Below are 21,844 nucleotides of genomic sequence, written 5' to 3'. Positions count from 1 at the left end.
CATGAGGATCTCTCTATGGATTTATCATTTTAGTGCATATTTCAAATGTGCTGCCTCTTCTTGGCTCTTTCCTCTCGCATATACATTTCAGAATCAAGTTGTTGTCTTAAAAAAAACTCCCCTTGGCATTTAGAGGGAAATTCACTGAGTCTATAAAGAATAGAATCTATGGAGAATAGCATCTTTCCTATATTGACTTTTCCTCTCTAAGAATATATCTTTATTTGAGTGGTTTCCATTTCTTTCAGTAGAGTTTCATAATTCCCTCCGTAAAGGGCTTATCGATATTTTATCAAATTGATTCCTTGAAATGTTATAAATGTTTTGCTATAAATAAATTTTGGCCTACATTTGCTAAGAGCTTTTGTTGATTTAAGGAAATGCAACTGAATTTCATACACTGGGTTTGATTCTTTTGATCTTACGAACTTTTAAATGATTCTCACCATTTATTTGTGGATCTGGGGAAGAAGGGGTTTATGTAGACCATCATGCTGCTTTCAAATACCAATGATTTTATTTCTTCATTTCTGACGTTTATACTTCATTTCTTTTCCTCCTGTCTGATAAGACCTTAGGACTGGGTTGATTGCTTTGGTGATGGCAGGTGCTCTCCTTACCGCCTTGTTCCAGGTGTAAAGAAATGCTATCCACATTTAATTGTAACATGGTTGTGATGAGCATTGGTGCTGTATATAAGTGATGAACCACTGAATTCTACTCTTCAAACCAATAGTGCACTAATTAGAATTTAAATACAATTTTTTAAAAAGCATTTGGGGATCCCTGGGTGGCTCAGCGGTTTAGCGCCTGCCTTCGACCTAGGGCGTGATCCTGGAGTCCTGGGATCGAGTCCCGCATCGGGCTCCCTGAGGGGAGCCTGCTTCTCCCTCTGCCTGCTTCTCCCTCTGCCCCTCTCTCTCTCTGTCTCTCATGAATAAATAAATACAATCTTTAAGAAAAAAACATTCAATATAGTATTTGCTGTAGGAGTTTTCAGGTATCCTTTATCAGATTAACAAAGTTCTCTCTGTGTTCCGAATTTGGTTAGGTTTTTGTTGTTGTTGTTGTTGTTGTTGTTGTTTTTATAAAGAGACGTAGAATTTTATTCACCATGTTATCCACAGGTACTAGGATGGCCATAGGGGTTTTCTCTTTTATTTGGTTAATGTGGAGAATTCCATTGGTTGATTTCTCCATCAAAAGACCAACCTTGTGTTCCTAGAGCAAACCCAACTTCTTTGTGCTGTATAGTATGTTTTATATGGTGTTGAGTTTATTTTGCTAAGAAATTTTGTTCAGCATCTTTGCATCTATCCTCACAAGTGAGACTGAGCTGTAATTCTTTCCTTGTTGCCATTCCTAATCTGGTTTTGACATCATGGTGAAAACAATTTCATAAAATGAGTTGTGCCTTCCTTTTCATTCTCTGTAAGAGTTTGTATAAGATGAAACTATTGGTTCCTTGAATTTTTCATAGAACTCCCCTTTCCAATCATCTGGTCCCACTGTTTTCTTTGTGAAAAGATTCTTAACCACTGATTCAATTTCCTTAATGGTTACAAAACTATTTCCTCTCGAATCAGTTATGATAAGTTATATTTTTTTCCTAGTATTTCATTCATTTAATTGAGGACTTCAAATTTATTGGCATACATGTTTTATTCATAATACCCTCATCAGTTTAATCTCTGCATCATCTTTTTTTATTCCTAAGATAATTTATTTGTGCCTTCTTCTCTTTTTCTTAATTAACTTTGAAAGAGTTTTGCCTATTTTATTAATCATCGCAGAGAATCAACTATTGGCTCTGTTTGTCTTCTCCTATTGTATGTTTATTTTCTGTTCCATTAATTTCTACTTTTACTTGTTTTCTTCCTGATAGCTTCTTTGGGTTTAATCAGCTGTTCTTTCTCTCTGTTATTAAATGAATTTCTCATTAATTTCCAGTCTTTCTCTTCCCTAATTTAAGTAGTTTTCCCTCTTTTTACTGCTTCAGCTTCATTCGTACACCACAAAATGCATACATTCACTGACCAACAGTTCTAAGTATTTATTTTTTTCCCATGAATTGCTTGGAAGTTTAATTTTAAAATTTTAAATATATGACTTTTTCTGGTTATATTTTTGTTATTGATTCCTCCAGTGATTACAATCTGGTCAGAGACGGTGGCCCGTCGGGTACAGTCCTCTGAAATCAGCCAATGCTGCCCTCGGTGAGAACAGTGAGTGGTTCTCAACCTGGACCACACATTGGAACCACCTTGTTGGGTCTGCAGAGTCCTGGTGCTCAGGACATACTCCTCTCCAGTTACAGCAGAGTGCCTGACATCACTTGCTCTCAAAACCCCCAGGTGATTCCAACATGCAGCCTGTTTTGAGAATCACTGAGAATCAGGTAGCAAATTTTGAAACTTTTAAACAATGTATATGCTTTCATTGAGGTAGACCTTGGTACCCAGCTCTAAATGTGTCCGTTAGATCCAGCTTGTCAATTATTCACATCTTCGATTTTCTTCCCCAATCAATAATTAAGAGGGAGGAAGGCAGGAGGATCCTGTGGATTTTTGGAGGCAGGAGGATCCTGTGGATGAGAAGAAATTGTAGTAAAAGTTTTTTCTTTAAATTTTAAATCTTAGATACACCGTTATATTTTTTAAAGATTTATTTATTTGTTTGTTTGTTTGTTTATTTATTTATGATAGACAGAGAGAGAGAGAGAGAGAAACAGAGACAGAGACACAGGAGGAGGGAGAAGCAGGATCCATGCAGGGAGCCCGACATGGGACTCGATCCCGGGACTCCAGGATCCCATCCTGGGCCAAAGGCAGGCACTAAACTGCTGAGCCACCCAGGGATCCCCTATACACATTATATTTTATATCTAAAAATATCACATCTAAAACAACTATATCATTCTTGAAGCTTTTCTTTGCAGGAATGGCTACCTTAACCCCAGTAGATCTATTTTGTCAAATATTAATGTACTGTGTCATCTCATTTGGGGCAATAATATTAATGTTTTATTTTTAGTATCCCTCGCCTTTATTTTAAGCATATAACTCTCTAACCTTTATGAAACTGTACCAAGCCTGAAGGTCAGTTCAGTACCCATTTCCATCTGTACACTACAATAAAACAAATTTGCATTTTAAAAAACATTGTAGGGCACCTGGGTGGCTCAGTAGGATAAGCATCACTCCTGATTTTGGCTCAGGTCATGGTCTCAGGGTCCTGAGATAGAGCCCCATGTCCAACTCCACACTCAGCACAGAGTCTGCTTGAGATTCTCACTCTCCCTTTGCCACTCCCTCTACTCCTGCTTTGTCAATAAATAAATAAATAAATAAATAAATAAATAAATAAATAAAGTCTTTTTTTAAAAGCCCAAGCATTCTAGAAGTCAGACTCTTCCCTAATTTGAGCTAAATTATTCCAAACAGTCAAAATTATGATGTGATACTGAGTAGGAGACTTCCAAAACACATGGACTCACTAAGCCACGTGCCCCCGGGTAGAGGACCTGGAAATGATCGTGACTGTATAAAATAATAGAAGTTTGTCCATCTCCAACTTGTCCTTATCCAACTGCAAAGCCACTAAGCCCGTTAAGACAGCCACATTTTGGTAAGTATTAAACAAAATGAATGTAAATACGATCCTCAATGATTGATGGAGCAAAGCAGAGGATTGACTGCCTTTTGGTGGCAGCCCCCATGCATCAGGCTGAGCAACCTTTCAGGGGTCCAATCCTCCCCAGACCACCTCCTCAGGCCTGGAGGAGACGCGGCTGGCTGTGAGTAAACTCGAAATCAGCTGCTGGGCACGTCACTGATGGAATTATCCTCAAGGATACAATTACCGTGTGAGCCAGCAAGACTGTGTTTAAGAAGTCAGAGTTCAGACAATCCCAAACTTGAAAACGTTTTCACATGCCGTCATTCAAATGCTTCATTTTTTTTGACAATTAATAAATTGTTTTCAAAGCACCTGTTGCCAATACTTAATTTCCACTGAGCAGTTTTCTAGAGAACGTGGCCAAGTGTCAGTGTATAGTTCCTGCTTGATGTTGCGTATAATTTTTAGGATATTCTGAATGGCATGTGCTAATTATTTAGTACAATAGCTAATTTTATGGCTCTGAAAGACTGTAACAGAAGGGCTGTAATTACTTATAATAGGAATGTCTCGTTTTTTGTTAAAACCAAAGTGTGGGAGGCAAAAAAGAAAATAAAGGATAATTTTACACTATCCTCGGAAGAATGAAATAGTTAATATTTTCAGGACTTTGTTACTAGTAACACTGGAAGACTAACCATATGTCCTAGACTTCGAAGGAAAACATTGTAGCTTAGCGAAATTTACAGCAGTTTCTAAAATACGTGTTTAGATTTAATTTCCCAAAGCAGATGAAAATCCCTTTTAAGTTGTATCTTGTGCCATGGTTTCCAGTGTAGCATAGGTGTTCTTAAGAAAGGGGGAGAAAACTTGTCAGATTTTCAGGAGCTAGAGGGCCTGATGTGAGGTGCAGGGGGAGAATGATAAAACTATCACAGCCCCGTGAGAGCAACGGAGAATTCACAGGGTTAGCAATGCATTCCTTTCTCAAGACGGCCTTGTCGGGAGGGCAGGAGGGAAACTGAGGCTCACAAGCCTTTGACAGCAGTACCAAGAGTTTTAAACTAATGCCTTTCGATGCCGGAGCTCCCCTCCTGGGAATCTACACCCATAAGACAGTCACAAATGTGGTGTCCCATTCACGTATCAAACAAGAACGTTTCTCTCAGCATTTTTATAATCATGAAAAATGGGAAGCCATCTAAATATTGAGAGATGGTTTATTAAATTATGACATGCCTAACCCAGGGACCTCAAACTGTCATTAAAATTATATTTTAATGAATATCGACTGAGAGGTGGAAATGCTCATGACTTAATATTAAATGCACAAAAACAAACATAGATTTGTAAAAATTATATATGAACACAGAAAGAAGACGACTTAGAAGGAACTCATCAGAATGTTAATAATTTTCTCCGGGTGCTGAGTTTACAGATCATTTTCATTTTTTTTTCTTAGACTTTCCTGTATTTTTTTTATTCAGCAATAAACGTTTTCTAGTTTCCAATAACAAAACTAAATATTGTTTAGAAATAAAAGCATTAAAGCTTCGTCTTGTAGTCAAAAGCAGACAGCTGAGCCAGACTCTCAAAACTTCCCCAGTATCCATTCTTTTTCTAGAATCACAAGGGTCAATGGACTCTTCCCACTCAGTGCCCATTGGATGCAGCTCCCCTTCTGTTCCATCTTCTTCCACCCAATCCTGTCCCCCTCCAAGCACTATTTCCCTGGATTTCAGTCTTTTCCTTTCCCCTTCATTCCTTGCTGCTAATCCCAGCCTGCTGGAGAACCCAGAGTCCAGTGCTCTGCAAAGCCTGCTGCCGAGAGAGCCTGGTGGGGGAGCATCCCTCTGCCAGGTATTAATGATTCAAACATATTAACCAACCACAGGCAACATCCATATTATTAGGTCTAATGACTAAGGTCACTTCTTTTTTTTTTTTTTTAAATATTTATTTACGTATTTGAAAGAGGAGAGTGGGCAGAGGGAAAGGGAGAGATTCTCAAGCAGACTCTGCGCTGAGCATGGAGCCCAACCCGGGGCAAAATTCCAAGACCCTGAGATCACAGTCTGAGCCAAAACCAAGAGTCAGATGCTTAGCCGAATGAGCCACCCAGGTAGCCCTGCAAGATGACTTACAACTGTGAAGACGAAGAAATTAAAAATGACCTCATGGGCCACAGGACTTCAGACTGACCCAGGTCACAGACATCTGCATCTGTAAGTGATAATCACAGAGGGGAGAGGGGGACTCCGGGTGTTTGCTGCACGGAGGTGAGCTGATGGGTGCACCCCAAGTGCCCCTGGTTCCGGAGCTGGAGGCCGGAGCTGGGGACAGAGGACAGGCTCTGCCCGTCATTGCTTCCCTATGACGCCCTGACCACAGGTTTCTCTAAACTTTAGTTTCTTCATACTTAACACAGGAATGGAATCATGTCTCTCCAGGCTGCCCTATGGTGTACACAGGCAACATTTATTGAGGACCTGCTGTGTACCAGGTGCAAGGCATACAGCAGTAAATAGAAGAAATGAGGTCCCTGCCCCCACGGAGCTGACACTGTAGCAGGAGGAGACTGATGACAAATCAGTCATGGGCATGGCCTGCGACCTCAGGAGGTGCCAGGTGCCAGGAAGTAAAGCAAAGCAGGGGAGAGATGGAGAGAGCAGGGTGGGTGGGCACCCCCTCGCAGGCATCAGGGAAGACCTTTCTGGGAAGGAGATGCTAAGACCTCAGTGAAGTGGGAAGCACAGACAGTTGAAGGTAAGACAGGCAAGATGTCCTGATGAATTGGACCAAGTATATAAGAGAAAGAGAGGAATCAAGGTATTTGGTGTGGACACAATCCGACGAGGAATGAGAAAGCAACTTACAAACCGTGAAGTATGAGGCAGCACCAAGCCAAGGGCCTTGGAGGTTGTGAATGTTCAGTAGAGTTTCACTGAATAACCAGCAGTGCTCCCCAAGTCCCCAGGTGGCCGACCCATGAGGCCAACCCCTGTGGCTGAGCCACAACAGAGACAATGACAGTGACGATCATGACTATTCCACCCACAGTTTTCCGGACGCTTACCCCTCCCCCACCATTCCTTTTCCACAGCAGCCTTAGGGATGCCCCCCACCCCTGCCATCAGAAGGTTCTCCCAGGGGCTTCTAGCAGGTGGCGGCTCTCCGGTGGGGCTCTCAACCTTCAAGACGGCTTAACACAAAAAATAAGTCCTCAGCCCTCCAGTTTTCTTCTACCATTCAAAAAAAAAAAAAAAAAATCCCCATACTGCTAATTCCTCTAATTTTTTTAAAAAAATATTTTATTTATTTATTCATGAGAGACACAGAGAGAGAGGCAGAGACACAGGCAGAGGGAGAAGCAGGGTCCCTACAGGGACTTGATCTCCCCTGTAGGGAGCCCAGTGCTGGACTTGATCCCAGGACCCCGGGATCACACCCTGGGCTGAAGGCAGGCACTCAACCACTGAGCCACCCAGGCACCCCTAATTGCTCTAATTTGATTTGACTTCAAGTGTGCATATAGGCCTACACTCATTTTTTTTTTTACAGGGGAAAAATGTGGGACAATTGATACCCAGTTGACAGCTGCAGAGCCTAGAAAGCCTGCCCGCATTTTACAGAGAAGCCACGGAAGCCCAGAGCTCCGGGCCACGAGGGTGGCCCAGCCCGAGCTCACCCTCCAACCCCAACACGCAGGGCATGTGACTGCCCCCAACCCAGTGCTTTTGCCCAAAGAAGGACAGATAACGTGATCAGTTTAAGGAAAAGTGGTGCAATGGGAACAAGGACAGCTCTTCCCACATTAAAAACCACATTTCTATGGGAACCTTTTTATTCCTTCCGCCAGGACCTCTTTCCTCCGTCTTCTGACTTCGTAGAGGAAGACAGCACTGCAGCTCGTATAAAAATCCCTGTCTGTAGCCACCAGCATCTAGATTTCATTTTCCGTATCTTTCCCACAAATCACAATCCATTTGCCTGCAAAAATTACTCTGAAAACTTCAATTTTCTCCCTTGTTTATTCCTCCCCATGTTCTAAAGTCACATTACTTGTGCTTAATAAAAATGGTTAAACCATTCAGTTAACTGTTTTATTATCAATTGCTATTTATTGTGAACAAGACTTCAGTTATTATGTTATTTAAAAAGCATTTGGTAATGTGCTTCTGAAGAACAGCTCTACAAAATAGTTTATTAATGCATTAATTATATGACTTCTGAACCCCCAAACAAATGTAATGATAATACGAAATATGTCAGCCTGGTTTGCCAAATGCAGAAGCCTGCGATGTTTCTTATTCTATGTGCCAATAATATAAATAAGTTTGTTTTGTTAGGCAGGCATCTAAACCAGCATATTCACTTCCAAATAGCCTTAATATTTATTATAATGCCAAAGTAATGTCAACATTATTTACAGATTATGAAAAATAATTTAAGGCTTGAGCAAACTTGCTGTTGGACTATAACAAGTTTCCTGATCACAGAAATATTTATTGTGATGCAGTCGGCACACACACTACTGTTTCCAATAATGAGCAAATCCGATGAAGTTTTAACTGTTTGAAGTCTTGTCAAAATATTTTTCGGTAGGACTGGAATCTTCCGATGTACCGAGTAACACTATTGATTATATTGTGTAGCTGCTATAACCTCACCTTTTGTATCCAAAATTTTACAGTAAATTGTTAGCTTTCCCGAAGAGCAAATAAATCATTATCCTAAATATAGGCTGTCAGGCTAGCTCAGTACTTAGCACAACCTTAAAAATTAGGCGTCTTATCTGTGCTTTTTGTAGAACTACTACTTTATTTAGCAAGGCATTAAAATAAAGACTTCTTGATTGGCTCGGTAGGAAACAAAGGAGGTGAAGCCGAGAGATAAGCCGCATGAAAACATCTTAAAAATTACACAATGCTGCGCAATAAAAATGAGTTCTGTTTCGCTATTTGGGGTTTTTGCGTAGCGGTGCAAGTATGAGGGAAGTGTTCCCTAAAAAACATCCACGAGAGCCGATAGAAGGAAATCAGCTTCTCTGGAAGGTAGTTTGGACGGCGGATCGGCCTAACGTCAGAGACACGTTAGGAAATTCAGTTTCCAGCTCGGCGTGTTTGACTCGCTCACGTCCACAGAGCCAGCATCTCTTCTTCCTTCCTTTGACTTTACCATAAGTATTTTCAGGTTTGTTTGTTTTCCTTTTTCAAGCCTCTAGAGTCACATTCCTTAGCATATAGTTTTCATTTGGTTCAATTCTGCTTTAAGACAGTCCAACCTGTTCAATTTTAAAGATGTCTTAATTAGTCTAATCCTGATTGGGCTCTTTCCAAAGCTCCTGTTGGCAAAGTCAGATTTCAATTAACATTCTGCTTCCATACTGCAAATGCCCTTGCTCAGACTTTTTTTTTTTTTTTTTAATGTGCTATTTTGGATGCCACCTCTCTTCAGCTTTATTCTGCCTCAGAAATCATACGGCTCCGAAAATGTTTCAAGGCACCAGGCACACAGAAGAGCCCTGGCAACTCCTGTTCTTTGAAATGCTCAAGGAACATAATTCCGGTGACCAGCACCTCGTTCGCGTGATTGTAAGTTTCAGGAAGATGAGGTGTGCACGTCCTTATGGCTCTTCATAAATCAGGCATCGGACCCTTTCCCTTAATTGGGGGCAGACTGTTTTGACCAAGGATGTGCTGATACAATCCTGCCTCAGATTCATCAAGCACCCGGTGGATAGGTGTTAAAGGCTTCCAAACACATTAATGCCTTCGGCCTCCATGCTAATCCTGTGACATGTTGGGTGTGCCCATTTTACAGATGAAAATGCCTAGGATTCAGGGAGGTTATTTAACTGAACTGCCAGAGACTACAGAGCCCATCTGTAGCCACGTGAGACTAGACAGTCTTCCACTTGACCACAGCAATGTGATGAAGTTAACACACTTAAGAAAACATTCAAAGATAAAAGAGGAATGCCGCGGTGCGATGCTTACTCACCAGCAACTGCAGGTGAGATATTGGGCTCTAGGTAATAATGCCAGTGCTTACTTCCATGTAGCCATTCTCTCTCTATCCTTGACTCTCTCTATTCTTGACAGCCTGAGTTTGAAGCTCCAGGACCTTGGACAAATGCACCTAACCTCCCGAGCCTTCTGTTAATTCATCAGTAATATGGGGATGCTAATAATGCCTATTTCATAGGGTTGCCAAGAGGATGCCAGAAAATAGTTCTTGTAGAGCTTCTCTTACATGCCCAACGTGTAGTGAACACCATGGCCCCTCGAACAAGCATTAGTAGTACACCACTGTTTCTCAAACTTAGCACCAAAGACAATCTGGGCCAGATGATTCTTTGCTTGGAGGACTTTCCTATGCAAATGTGAGCTTCTTTGCTACATCCCTGGCCTTTAGCAGGAGGAGGCCATAGCACCTCCTCCAGTGTTAACAACCAAAATGTCTCCAGGTATGATCAAACATCCCCTGGGTGGCAAAGGGAATGCTGCTATGATATGATGCCCCAAAGCTGCCCTGTCCACTATGGTAGTCACTCACCATATAAGGCTATCGAGCACTTGAAATGTAACTAGTGTCACACAGTGAAATCATAGTCTGGATATATTGGGTTAAATAAAATACATGATTAAAATAATTTCACCTGTTTCTTTTAACTTAAGTTTTTACTATGGCCACAAGAAATGTAAAGATTACACTTGTGGTTTGCATTAGACTTCTGTTGAACAGCACCGCACTAGAGGCTTCAATCCAATCCCACCTCTCAGAAGATCACTCCTGATGGCTATCTCAAGCCCAGGTGCTTTTCTGCACTTGGCCATCAGGCATCTCAATTGTCTAACCAGCTCAGAGTGAACAGACTTGCCACAAAACTCATCATCTTTCCTCCATCCCACCTCAGTCAATGGAGCCACCTTCACCCTCCCAGGTGGCCAAAGCTTGAAGACCTGATGTCATTCTCAACTCATCCCTCTCACTCAACTACTCCCTCTCAACCAGAGTCCGATATTCAATTTCCCAGTCTGTTTCTAAATGTGAAAAGGGAATAACCAAAGTTAATGTTTACAGAAAAAAAAAAAAAAGAGCTGGAAACAACCTAATTGCCAATAATAGGGGCCTGGTGAGTAAATGACAGCCCATCTCCATGATGCAACACCACGCAGCAATTAGAATCTCAGGTAAGTATATTCAATAGCACGAAACACGTTTTATGATGCACATGCAGAAGGGAATAGATTGAGACCCAGTATAAAAACATGATCTTATTTTTGTATCAAAAGTATGTCCATTGAAACTCACGTGGATGTATGCATAAAAAAGACTAGATATATTACACAGCAGTTTGTTGATGGCCGGTGAGAACCCAGATGAGTTTTAGTTTGATTGTGTAGCGTGCTTTGCTCCCAAGCTTTACAATGAACACCTATTACTTCTATAATAAGAAAAGAAAAATGGATTTTCCTACCTTCACTGTTGTGAGGTGTAATCTCCGTCCCACTCATGGGTCGTTGTACCCACAGCATTACGTTTGTGAGACCATTTTTTAAAATACAGGGGCTGATAACTGTCACCCAGATATTGGAATCTGATGGTCAACAGAGATGCTGTCGCTCAGAGGACATCTGGCAATACCTGGAGACATTGTGGTTGTCACAACTGGAAGAGGTGCTACTGGCATCTAGTGGGTAAAAGCCAGGGACGTGGCTTAACGTCCTACAACTGGCAAGACAGCCCTCCAAGCAGAGAACTATCCATCCTCAAATGCCAAGGGTTGAGATCACTATTGATCAGTATCACTGCAGAGAGACAGTAGTCCCTGACTGCATCTGCCTGACACCAAAAGGTGCAATTAAAATAAAAACTCGATTACTTATCCAATTACTAACTTGCGTGAGGTTAGACAATTTTCTGGAAATAGCATGGTCACCCACAAGAGAGATAGTGAAGGGGAAGTAAACAGAATTTACCTTCTCACACTGAGAGGCGACGTCTGGGCGTGTGCAAGGCTGGGAGGGCAGAGCCATCTGCCGAGAGCGGCCCTGCTGGACCCGTTTTGTCGAGAGTCTACAGTTTTGAACACGGTTTGTCTGGCGCCCTTCACAAGCACTACATTAACTTGCGTTCATTTGAAATTCATCATTCCCAAAGAGATATGAGACACTGGAGGCTTAGTTTCCAGGATTTTAAATGTCAGGCATCCAAAATGTGCTGTGGAGACACAGCATCTGGAAGACGATGTTTTTGAAATTTATCTACAAACAGAAGCAACTCCCGAGCTGGGCTTTTTCAGAAAAAAAAAAAAAAAAAAAAGCGTTCCTCGGAACACACATGGCCAGAACCCTGATGGGCATCCCTCTTCGAAAGACAGAACAGTTCAAGTTAAAGATGAAGCATTCACTCTCGGGCTGACCTCTCAAAAGTGCGAGACAAGCCAACGTTGAGCAGAAGTGCACACCCAAAAAGGAATTTTCCTTCCATGCTCAAGGAAAAATTAAATGTCGGGCCCCAGCCACACCAGCCTCCTTTGCTGGTCCTCAGACACTCCCTGCACATTCTGGACTCATGGCCTGTGCCTGGGCTGTTCCTTCTAGAACGTTCTTCCCCCAGATAACCATGTGGCTCCCACGCACAGCCCCTTATGTCTCCATTTCCTTCTCTATGAGGCCTGGCCTTACTCTACTCTTTGATACTGCAATCTGCCCCTCCCCAGACCCTTCCCTCCACCAGCATTCTCCCCTCCTTACCCCATTCTGACTTTTCTTTTCCTAACACACTATATAATCAGATTGATCAAGGGTGTCGTTTATTGTCTCTTCCTCTGAAGAATGTAAGTTCTAGGAAGGCAGGACTTGTTTTACTCACTGGTAGATCCCAAGTGCCTAGAAAGGTGCCAAAAAATTTACTGAGCATCTTTTCTGGGCTCAGTGTAATACTCACTATGATAGGAAGGAGACAGCACAGGAAATGACAAGCCAATTGAGTGAAGACAACTATCTGGGATGCAAAGGAGGCTAGGAGATGCTTAGACCAGCTTGAGCTGGTTTCTGTTGCTTGCAACCAAAAGGCATCTAAGTCCCCACTATCATTGCTGGTTCTTAAGGGGTATTGTGGGAATTTGGGGAGAGGGTGACCATGAGTGTGGGTTGGAGCCAAGTCTTCTTGGAGGAACCATGCATTCTCAGGTCATGAAGCAGCCTGGGAAAGCACCAGCCTCTCATTGAATGACCTGACCCCCACCTCTACTTCACCACCCAGTATTCGATCAGCTCACATGACCTACTCCTCTGAACCTGCTCCAGGACAGCTTTGACCCTTGAGAAGTCTGGTGCCCAGAATGGAAATGCAGAATTGCAGGTAGAGTCTGACCATCACCACTCTGGGTCTGGAAGAGGTACCTCATTAATGCAGCCCTGCTGGCAGCTGCTTGCACCATTATTCACCCATGCCAAGAAGACCTGCCCAGAACACTGGAAGGATTCACTGAATGGAGCAGACAGGTGAGACCCTTTCCTTTGAGGAAAATACAGGAGAGGCACAAGAGTATGCTCAGAGCCAGGGCTATGCTCAGAGCCAGGGCCGAGCATCAGATACCAGAAAGCCACAAAGCTGAACCATCAGCAGTGGGACCCCAAACACCGGGAGATCTGAGGCCATGAGCCTGGAGTCCGCAGGAGCTTGGCAAGTGGTCTCAGCCCCTGGGCATCGGTTCTCTCCCTGTCACATGGCAATTTTCATTGTGGTTACCCCCTAGATGTTGTAGGGTTAAAAGATAATACACACAAAGCCAGAAGCTCAGAGTAAGCACCACCTATGACCAAAAATTCCCATGACCATCAGCGTAGGGGTCCATGGTAGGAAGTCTAAGGGAGAAAAACTGTGTTTAAGGAAAAATAACCAGGCAAACATAAATAAGAATCGATAAAGAGCCACCAGACTGGAAGCTGTTGAGACGGAGATGTGACTTACAAGGGTGGCCATGACCAAGAGGAAAGGGTGGAACCAGGACAGGCAGTGGGGGGCAGATTAGAAGGTGAAGCTGAGAGAAAGGGTAGAGTTCAAGAAGCAGAAATGTCAAGATTCCTTCCCTCCCCTCTGTTCCAAAGCATATCAGTATATTATGTCATTATCACTGTGGTCTGGCTCCTTTAGGTGAGCCACGTAAACGTGTGTGGCCGGGTTCCTCTGAGCATCAGGCATTGCCTGGCAACCAGCAGATGCCCAGTAAATACTGTTGAGTGGATGTGGGGATGATATATATGTGTGGGCATCTATGTGTGTGCATATATTCATGTATGCATGTCTATATAATACATATGCATAAAAACACGCATAACTATGTACTATATATATAGCTAACATTTATACATATATAAATACAAAAAGACGTATTTCACTTCCAAAAGGATTTGAAGCTGTTCGTAATAAAAATATATACATGGAGTGGAACAAAACAAATTAAAAGAGAGTATAAAGGTTCTGCTTTTAGGAAAAAATAATGTGCCAGGAAGCTCCCTTCTTTGGTGACAGCATGTATTTCTGAGCTTCCCACCGGCCAAGGCGATAAAGGAAACCCACTGTGTCACCAATTCCATTGCCCCTCCAAGAAGCCCCCAAATTAATCCAGAAGAACAAGTGTTATCTTGAAAGCATCTGGGGCACACATAACTCAGCTCTTCACATGAGGCCTATTTGGGCACGATAGTAAGCAACCTCATCAATACTTAAAAAAAAAAAAAAAAATACTTGCAAAAGCTATAAAAATGTTCTGAAATTTGATTTCTTTTTTTTTTTTTTAATCAAAATCCATACAACTCAAGGGGATCACATGAAATGAAAGCTCAGCCTAGGCCATTCCAACCCCTCCAACCCCTGATCATGGTATTTTTAAAAATCTTGAACTGGATGCCTTTTCTCTGTTGCTTGCCTGTGATTTGGAAGCTCGCAGGCACAGGTCATCGCCCCACTGAATGCCAGCTGACAACAGCCTTCCTGGGAGGAAGCCACAGGAGAAATTTGCCTGCTCTTCGTTTCCAGTGTGCCTGAGGCCCACTTTTGGTTACTGGAACGAGCCGCACTTCATCATGTGCAAATGGGCAACCTCGTATGTCCCAGTGCATCCATGCATCCAGGACAAAATACTTTGAGAGTATAGCAAACATTTGATAAGATCCACCACTGACCTATGGCCTTGCAGATTCTTTTGTGGCCTCATTCGGGTAGTCAACCAAACTGCTGATCTCTGGTGAGGCGGCAGGGTGGGGAGAGGGGCAGAGCGGGGAGGGGGGACGTCTATACCCTCAGCTTGCTCACCATCTAGACCGAGGTGGCCTGAAGGTACAGTAACACTTGCTGAACAGAGGTGCAGGCAAAGCCCCGCAGGTGCTCCTCGGGGTAGCCCGATGTCCCACAACGACCACGCATCTTCCTGCAGACGCTGGGAACGAAAATAAGGGTCATTCCCACCTGCAAGCTCGCCCGCTGACAGGTGATGTCTCCAGAGGTTGGCCTGCCACCTCGTGTAGTACAATTAAAAGAAATGACAAAAAAAAAAAAAGTCTTGCCACCACCGCCCCCCGCCTTGAAAACCAGAAACCCAGACAGCATAAATAATGACAAGGAGTGTCTTTCAGGCACCAATGACAAGTAGGGAAGTTGTGCTCCCAACAAAGGAGGCACACAATGGCAGGCTCTCCGATGAATAGGGGTGGCGTCTATCTAACTTTGTGTAGTACGCCACAGACTGCCAAGTACCTGTGGGTGCTTAATAAGTGCCTTTGACGGATGATGAATGCCATCATTATTAAATCTGCCATTATATGTTTTAGTGAATGAACCTTCCTTATCAATCTTTATAACCACCGTTTCAATGGTATTAATTCAGTCGTTTCCTATACCAAGTGCCTTTCTGAATTCTAGTCCTGAAGCCTTGTCAAAAAACAATGCGTTTGATTTTTGCAATGTCACATGCCAGTATCAAAGGAAATTTAACTTATATGCTATCTGCTCAAATGGTTACCGCAGAATGTGGCTCCTAAAGAATATAAAAGAATTATTTTCTGGTTTCTGATCTACAGCAATACTTTCAGTGGTGACTCCTTTCAACATGCGGTTTGATATTAGCAGTACATGATTTTTGAACACAAAGAGCCATTGTTTCTAGGAGTGGTTGCTCAGAACGTAAATACTTGGATGGTGCTTGTGAGCGGCAAGCATTTATTTCTTCTGAAGCTCCCTGCATCAACCGGGGTGAGCACAAAAGTACAAAACACAGATGCCTTTTCATTGGCACAAAACAGTGACCCCTCCAACTCTACCGGTCACTTGGAGCTCGAGCTTCCTCATTAGCTTCAGAGTCAGGCTGAGGACCCTTCCCGGTCCAGCCCAAATAATCTCTTTCTCTCCGCAAACTGTACCATCTATTATTTCTAGCACTCATTTCTCTCTCTCTTTTTTTTTTTTACTTTTTAAATTTAAATTAATTTTGCCAACATATAGCATATCACCCAGTGCTCACCCCATCAAGTGCCACCCCATTGCCTGTCACCCAGTCACCCCAACCCCCTGCCCGCCTCCCCTTCCACTACCCCTTGTTCGTTTCCCAGAGTTAGGAGTCTCTCATGGTTGTCACCCTCACTGATATTTTCACTCATTTTCTCTCCTTTCCCTTAATTCCCTTTCACTAATTTTTATATTCCCCAAATGAATGAGACCATATAATGTTTGTCCTTCTTTGATTGACTTATTTCACTCAGCATAGTACCCTCCAGTTCCATCCACGCTGAAGCAAATGGTGGGGATTCATCTCTTCTGATGGCTGAGGAATATTCCATTGTGTACATAGACCACATCTTCTTTATCCATTCATCTGTCTATGGACATCGAGGCTCCTTCCACAGTGTGGCTACTGTGGACATTGCTGCTATAAACATTGGGGTGCAGGTGTCCCGGTGTCTCACTGCATCAGTATCTTTAGGGAAAATACCCAGTAGTGCAACTGCTGGGTCTAGCACTCATTTCTCAATGTATGAAAACTCCTCAGTTCCTCTCTCCCCTGCTCCCTCCCTCCTCATCACCTCTTCATGTCTCCCTCTCTATGTCCCTACTTTCCTGGGGTTGTGGGGAGGAGGAGGAGGAGGAGGAGGAGGAGGAGAAGACCAACTGGGTGAGCATACTTCAGCCTCAGCATTCAACAATATGAATGGGAATAAGAGTAAATCCTCCCAGCAAAGTGCTCATTAGTGACAAAGTCTAATCCCACAGAAGGAGGCCCAAAGCAGGCTGAGCAGAGTGCCAGGGAATGGGGTGTGGGGAGCTGTTGGTTTGCGGGGGATCTTGAGGAGAAAGGGCATTTGAAGGCAGTGGCAGGAGAGGTGGTGGGGGAAGCCCACAGGTGATGGAGAAGAAAGCCCAGTTAACAATGTGGAGACAAATCAGTGCATGTCTATTCCAGAAGGAGCAAGAGCCCAGCTAGGCTCTGGTGAGCCATGGGGCCGAAGGTGGGATCTGCTCAGGTGATGGGTTACATCCTATGCTAAGAGTCTGGCTGTTACTTGGTACAAACTTACACACTGTGTGACTCGTAGTAGGTGCTTTGCTTGGAACACATGCACCCAATGTGTGGCTCGGAGTAGGTAGGTACTCTCTATTCAAGACCCTGGGGAGTCATGAGATATGTTTAAGCCCCACAGTGGCACAACAGACATTATGGGACCTAAAGCTTAAAGTAGCTGGTAGGGAGGTCTTTAGGAAAATGAATTTTTTAATTTAATTAATTGATTTTTTTGAGAGAGAGAGCATGTGAGGAGGGGGGGTGGGGCAGGGAGGGGCAGAGGGAGAGAGAGAGAGAGAGAAGAGAGTCTTACAGGTAGACTCCTTTCCCAGTGGGCACGGAGCTGGACGTGGGGCTCAATCTCACTAGTCTGAGACCATGACTGGAGCCGAAATCTTAAGAGTCAGATGCTTAACCCACCGAGCTACCCAGGTGCCCCTAGGAAAATGAGTTTGAAAACATATGACACCGGGAACATGTGGAAGGAGCCTGTGAGTGCCCCCGTCCCCCGGCTTACACTTCTTTGAGCTTCTTTGGCCCCCAGGAATGGCTAACCCTACCCTGCTGTAAGAGAAGTCAGAGGAGGGGAGGAGAGCACACTAGGACGGAGACCAGGTGGTTTCCCAGCACGTAGTTATTTCTCTCTTGTCCCGGCATGTCATGTGGCACACATGCTGGCTGTCACCCAACTCCGTTGTGAACTGGGCGGAAAGGTCTATACCCTCATGAGTCACTGCAGAGCTCTGCATAAGGGCTGCTCTAAGGAGGTGCCCTTCCAGTGCTGGGCCATGGAGGAGTGATGACAGCGGACATCCGGGATCTCCAGCTGCAAACTGCCCTCTCATTCTTTCTGGAAACAGGGCCTGAGCACGTAACTACTTGCCAAATGCTGGGAATACAGCACAAACTATGGTCAAGGGGATGGGAGGACATACAAAGGCCTCTCTCACTGCCCCTGGAAGCTCAGTGCTCATGAGAAAGGCGGACAATGGGGTGGGACTACTGAACATCCTCGATGCCCACTGTCAGCCAAAGTCATTTGAGTAACGTATCTCATTTAATCCTATTGATCCAGGAGTCAAACAATATTATTACCCACCTGGCACAAATGAGGTCACAGAGTTGGGGAGTGAGGGGAGGGTCAAAACGTGCAGTCTGATGGCAGAGCCACTATTTGTAACCACACACACACACACACACACACACACACACACACACACACCAGACACCCAATATCTACCAGCAATATAAAAATCCAGTTGCAGCCGAGGGCAACAGTGCCACAACACAGAGGTATGAGGGCATGCAGGGGGATGCAGCCAACTCTGGGGCGGGGGGTGGCAGGGAGGGCTGCAAAATGGAAGGCTTGAGCTGAGTGTTCAAGAAGCAATAGAAGCTCACCAGGCAGATGTAGAGGAAGGAAAAGCATTCCAGATAGAGGGAACAGCAAGTGCAAAGGGAGAAATCTAGAAACCCACCGCCTGTGGTTTCAGGCTCTGGCCAAGCCACGTGTAGAGGTGTCACTTGTACCTGTGAGGGGGCATGCATGCGGGACCTTTGGGGGCCAGTTCCTCAAGGCCACGGTTAATGGGTCCAGCAGGGAGCCTCGGCTGTAAGGAAGTGCATGGGGCGGATGTCTCCTTTGAGCATAATTCTGCAAGAGCCCAAATGAGGCTAACGAAAGAGAAATTAAACACAATGCTGTGTCGTGGCACTTTGACATAAGTGTCAACTTAGAATTTCAAATAAAATTAGAAGATTCTTCTAATAATTATAGAAGATGGCAAATAAAGTCCCGGGGGCAAGCACATGTGGCAAGAAGTAACTAATCATATTTTGCAAAAAAAAAAAAAGAAAGAAAGAAAAGAAAAAGAAAAAGCATCGAGGGCTGACCCTTCTCGGGATAATATTGCGGAGAAGTCAGACCCGAGGAAAGGTTACCAACGATTAATGTTAAATGGTAATCCATCCGCCACGCACCCGCTGCTCCATATTCATAGACGACCACCCATCCATATTCATAACCGTCCGAAGAGTTTTAAAGTAGCAAATGCAAGCTTGGAAGGCTTCAGCTGTAATAAAAGTGCTTCCGGTGACGAATGCCATAGGCTCCCCCCATCCAACACCCTCAAATTGAAAATAAACTAATAAAAGATGATAGCAGGTGGTAGGGCTGGGACATACCCCGCCTTCCTTCAAACAGCAACAAGGGCCTCCTGCCACTGGGTACTGGCTGGGTGCCAGGCACCCCGCCCAAGGGCTTCCAAGTGTGGGGTCTAGGCTCAGATGGCCTGGGTTGGAAATCCAGCTCCACGGCTTAACTCAGGGGGTAAGCTATACCCACTCACCCTGACTCAGTTTCTCCTATCTCAACTGGCCATAACAGGACGTACCTCAGAGGAGACCATCCACACAGCCACACCTTTGGTCCTGTGCCTGGAAGAGTGGCAGGGTGCTCCTGGGGGTTCTTGTCTGGTGCTTCCCACACGCGATACAGGTGTCCTCAGCCCTGCCGTTGAGACCAGAAAAGGCACAGTAAGCTGCACGAAGTGGCTCAGCCGGCCAACAGAGGCAGGGGGGTCTTGCTCCTCCCAAGGCGCACCACGCTGGTCAGGCTGAGGCTTCGGAAGTTCTTGGGGAGCTGAGATAGGGGGACATGCACCCCATTCTGCCCCTGGGCGTTAGGAAAGCTTCCAAGGCCTCAGACTTCCTTGTAGAAACAGCTTCTGGAAAACACAGAACGGGGTTAAAACTGGTCCAAGAATAGAGTTGACTTTGAACATCCCCTCTGCTGGGGGTACAGTGGGGTTTTGGCTTTTCATTTTTAACCTAATTTTAGCTATTCAGTGATATCCCTTCGTTCTTGGACATTTATTGCACACCTACATATTCCTAATAGCTGTCCCTCCCTATATCTCATAACACCGGGTCATTTCCAGGTTTTCAAAATTCTCCCAGATGCATGAGGTCTGATGCCCTCATGACAACCCGGCAGCCAAGGTAAGGGTGTGGTGTTGTGGTGGTGGTGGTGGTGGTTGTATTTTAATTTCACAGAAAAGGAAAGAGAGACAAGAAAAGTTAAGGAATTTGCTTAAAAAGTCACAGTGCAGTGAGAGAATATGGGTCCAGGATTTCTGACCTGAGAGAAGGTGAGACCCTCAATACTGCTTGGGAGCTTGGCAGGGGATTCAGAGAAGATCCTCTGGAGAGACTGGTTGTACTAGTGCCGGTCAAGCTGGAGTTGGGACACCTGGGTGGCTCAGTGGATGAGCATTTGCCTTTGGCCCAGGGCATGATCCTGGGGTCTTGGGATCGAGTCCCACATTGGGCTCCCCACATGGAGCCTGCTTCTCCCTCTGCCTGTGTCTCTGCCTCTATCTCTGTGTCTCTCATGATTAAATTTAAAAAAGAGGTCGATCTAGAATAGATAACCTTAAAACTCTTTCTGTGTTACATTCTCTCAGGATCCCAAGGACCCACTGTGGGTTTGGCTCTGAGGCTTGACCTTGTGGACAAGTGGGAGGAGGTAGGGATAGACAGTTGCAGGCTTCCTGCAACTGTAGAGCTCAGTGCAGGGAGGGGGGCTTGGAGGCACCCGCCTGGGTGGGGGTTGGAGGGCTGGAAATAAATACATACCAAAGACCTCAGAAGCAAAGACAGGGCTAGGATTCGTAGGAGGCCGGACTGAGGACCCAGAACACTGACCTTTCTCTCCAACTGGTGTTTGCCAGGGTGAAGAAGGTCCTGGCCCATCACTGGCTTCCATTCCCCACCCACATCTCCCAGATTCAGACAAACAAGGGAGGATTTTATGCACTTCCCCCTAAAAACGACCCCCCCGCCACTGCAGAGAGTGGGTGGAAAGGCAGGAAGCTGCGATGGCCCCCCCGAGATAAAGCAGAGGCGGTGCTGCTGGCAGATCTTGATCTGGAGACGCTTGTCCCTTGCCTGAGAGCGCTCACCTGCGTCTGGGGCGCGCCGGGCGGAAAGGCGGGCTTGGGAAAGGAAGCCGAGAGAGAGAGAGAGAGAGAGAGAGAGAGAGAGAGAGAGAGAGAGAGATGACAAGTTGTATTGAATTCAGCTCAGCGCGTGGGAGAATGAAAACACACCTTGCTCAGAAACAAAAACAAAACAAAACAAAACAAAAAAACAAAAAAAGAAAAACAAAAAGAAAAAAAAAAGAAAAACAAAACCAAACAAAACAAAAAAAGAAAGAAAAAAAAGGAAAAAAAAGGAAAAGTGCTGTCCCGAGTCTGGGGTCACAGGGCGCCCCCGCCAGGTGCACAGGCCTGTAGTTTCAGGACAGCCTTGGGGTCCCCCCTTCCCTCCCCGCGGCAAGGACACCAGGGCCCACCTGCAGGAGCCCCATCTCCATCCCCCACCCCCACCCCCACCCCAGCAACTCCGGGGCTGGGATGAGGGAGGAGAAAGGATCCGGTCAAAATAGCCTGCTCTTTAGAGAGAGAGGGCGCGCGAGAGAGCCAGCCATTCCCTGCTGGCAAGTTCTCCATTCCCCGCGGCTTGCAAGGTGCGCACCTGCGCTTCCCGGGCAGGTAGGTGCCTTCCATCCGGGCTGTGGGCGCAGGTCCCCGCGCGGCCCCTCGGTTGTCATCCCCCCCGCCCCGCGACCCGCAGGGCGTCCCAGGGTTTGCAAACCCC

General features: G+C 45.0%; 1 long non-coding RNA gene across 1 annotated transcript; it reads right to left on the bottom strand.

Moving 5' to 3' along the window:
• Positions 1-925: 925 nt before the first annotated feature.
• On the bottom strand, positions 926-21,117 carry LOC119873023. The gene is made up of 3 exons (XR_005362953.1): positions 20,891-21,117; positions 19,579-19,911; positions 926-2,584 (listed from the first exon to the last, which is right to left on the bottom strand). It is a non-coding gene; the product is annotated as an uncharacterized LOC119873023 (long non-coding RNA).
• Positions 21,118-21,844: the final 727 nt, after the last annotated feature.

The sequence above is a fragment of the Canis lupus genome, chromosome 8, assembly GCF_011100685.1.
Source record: "Canis lupus familiaris isolate Mischka breed German Shepherd chromosome 8, alternate assembly UU_Cfam_GSD_1.0, whole genome shotgun sequence".
Taxonomy (NCBI): Eukaryota; Metazoa; Chordata; class Mammalia; order Carnivora; family Canidae; genus Canis; species Canis lupus.
Note: the sequence above shows the minus strand (reverse complement) of the source record. Positions and strands in the feature narration are given on the sequence as shown.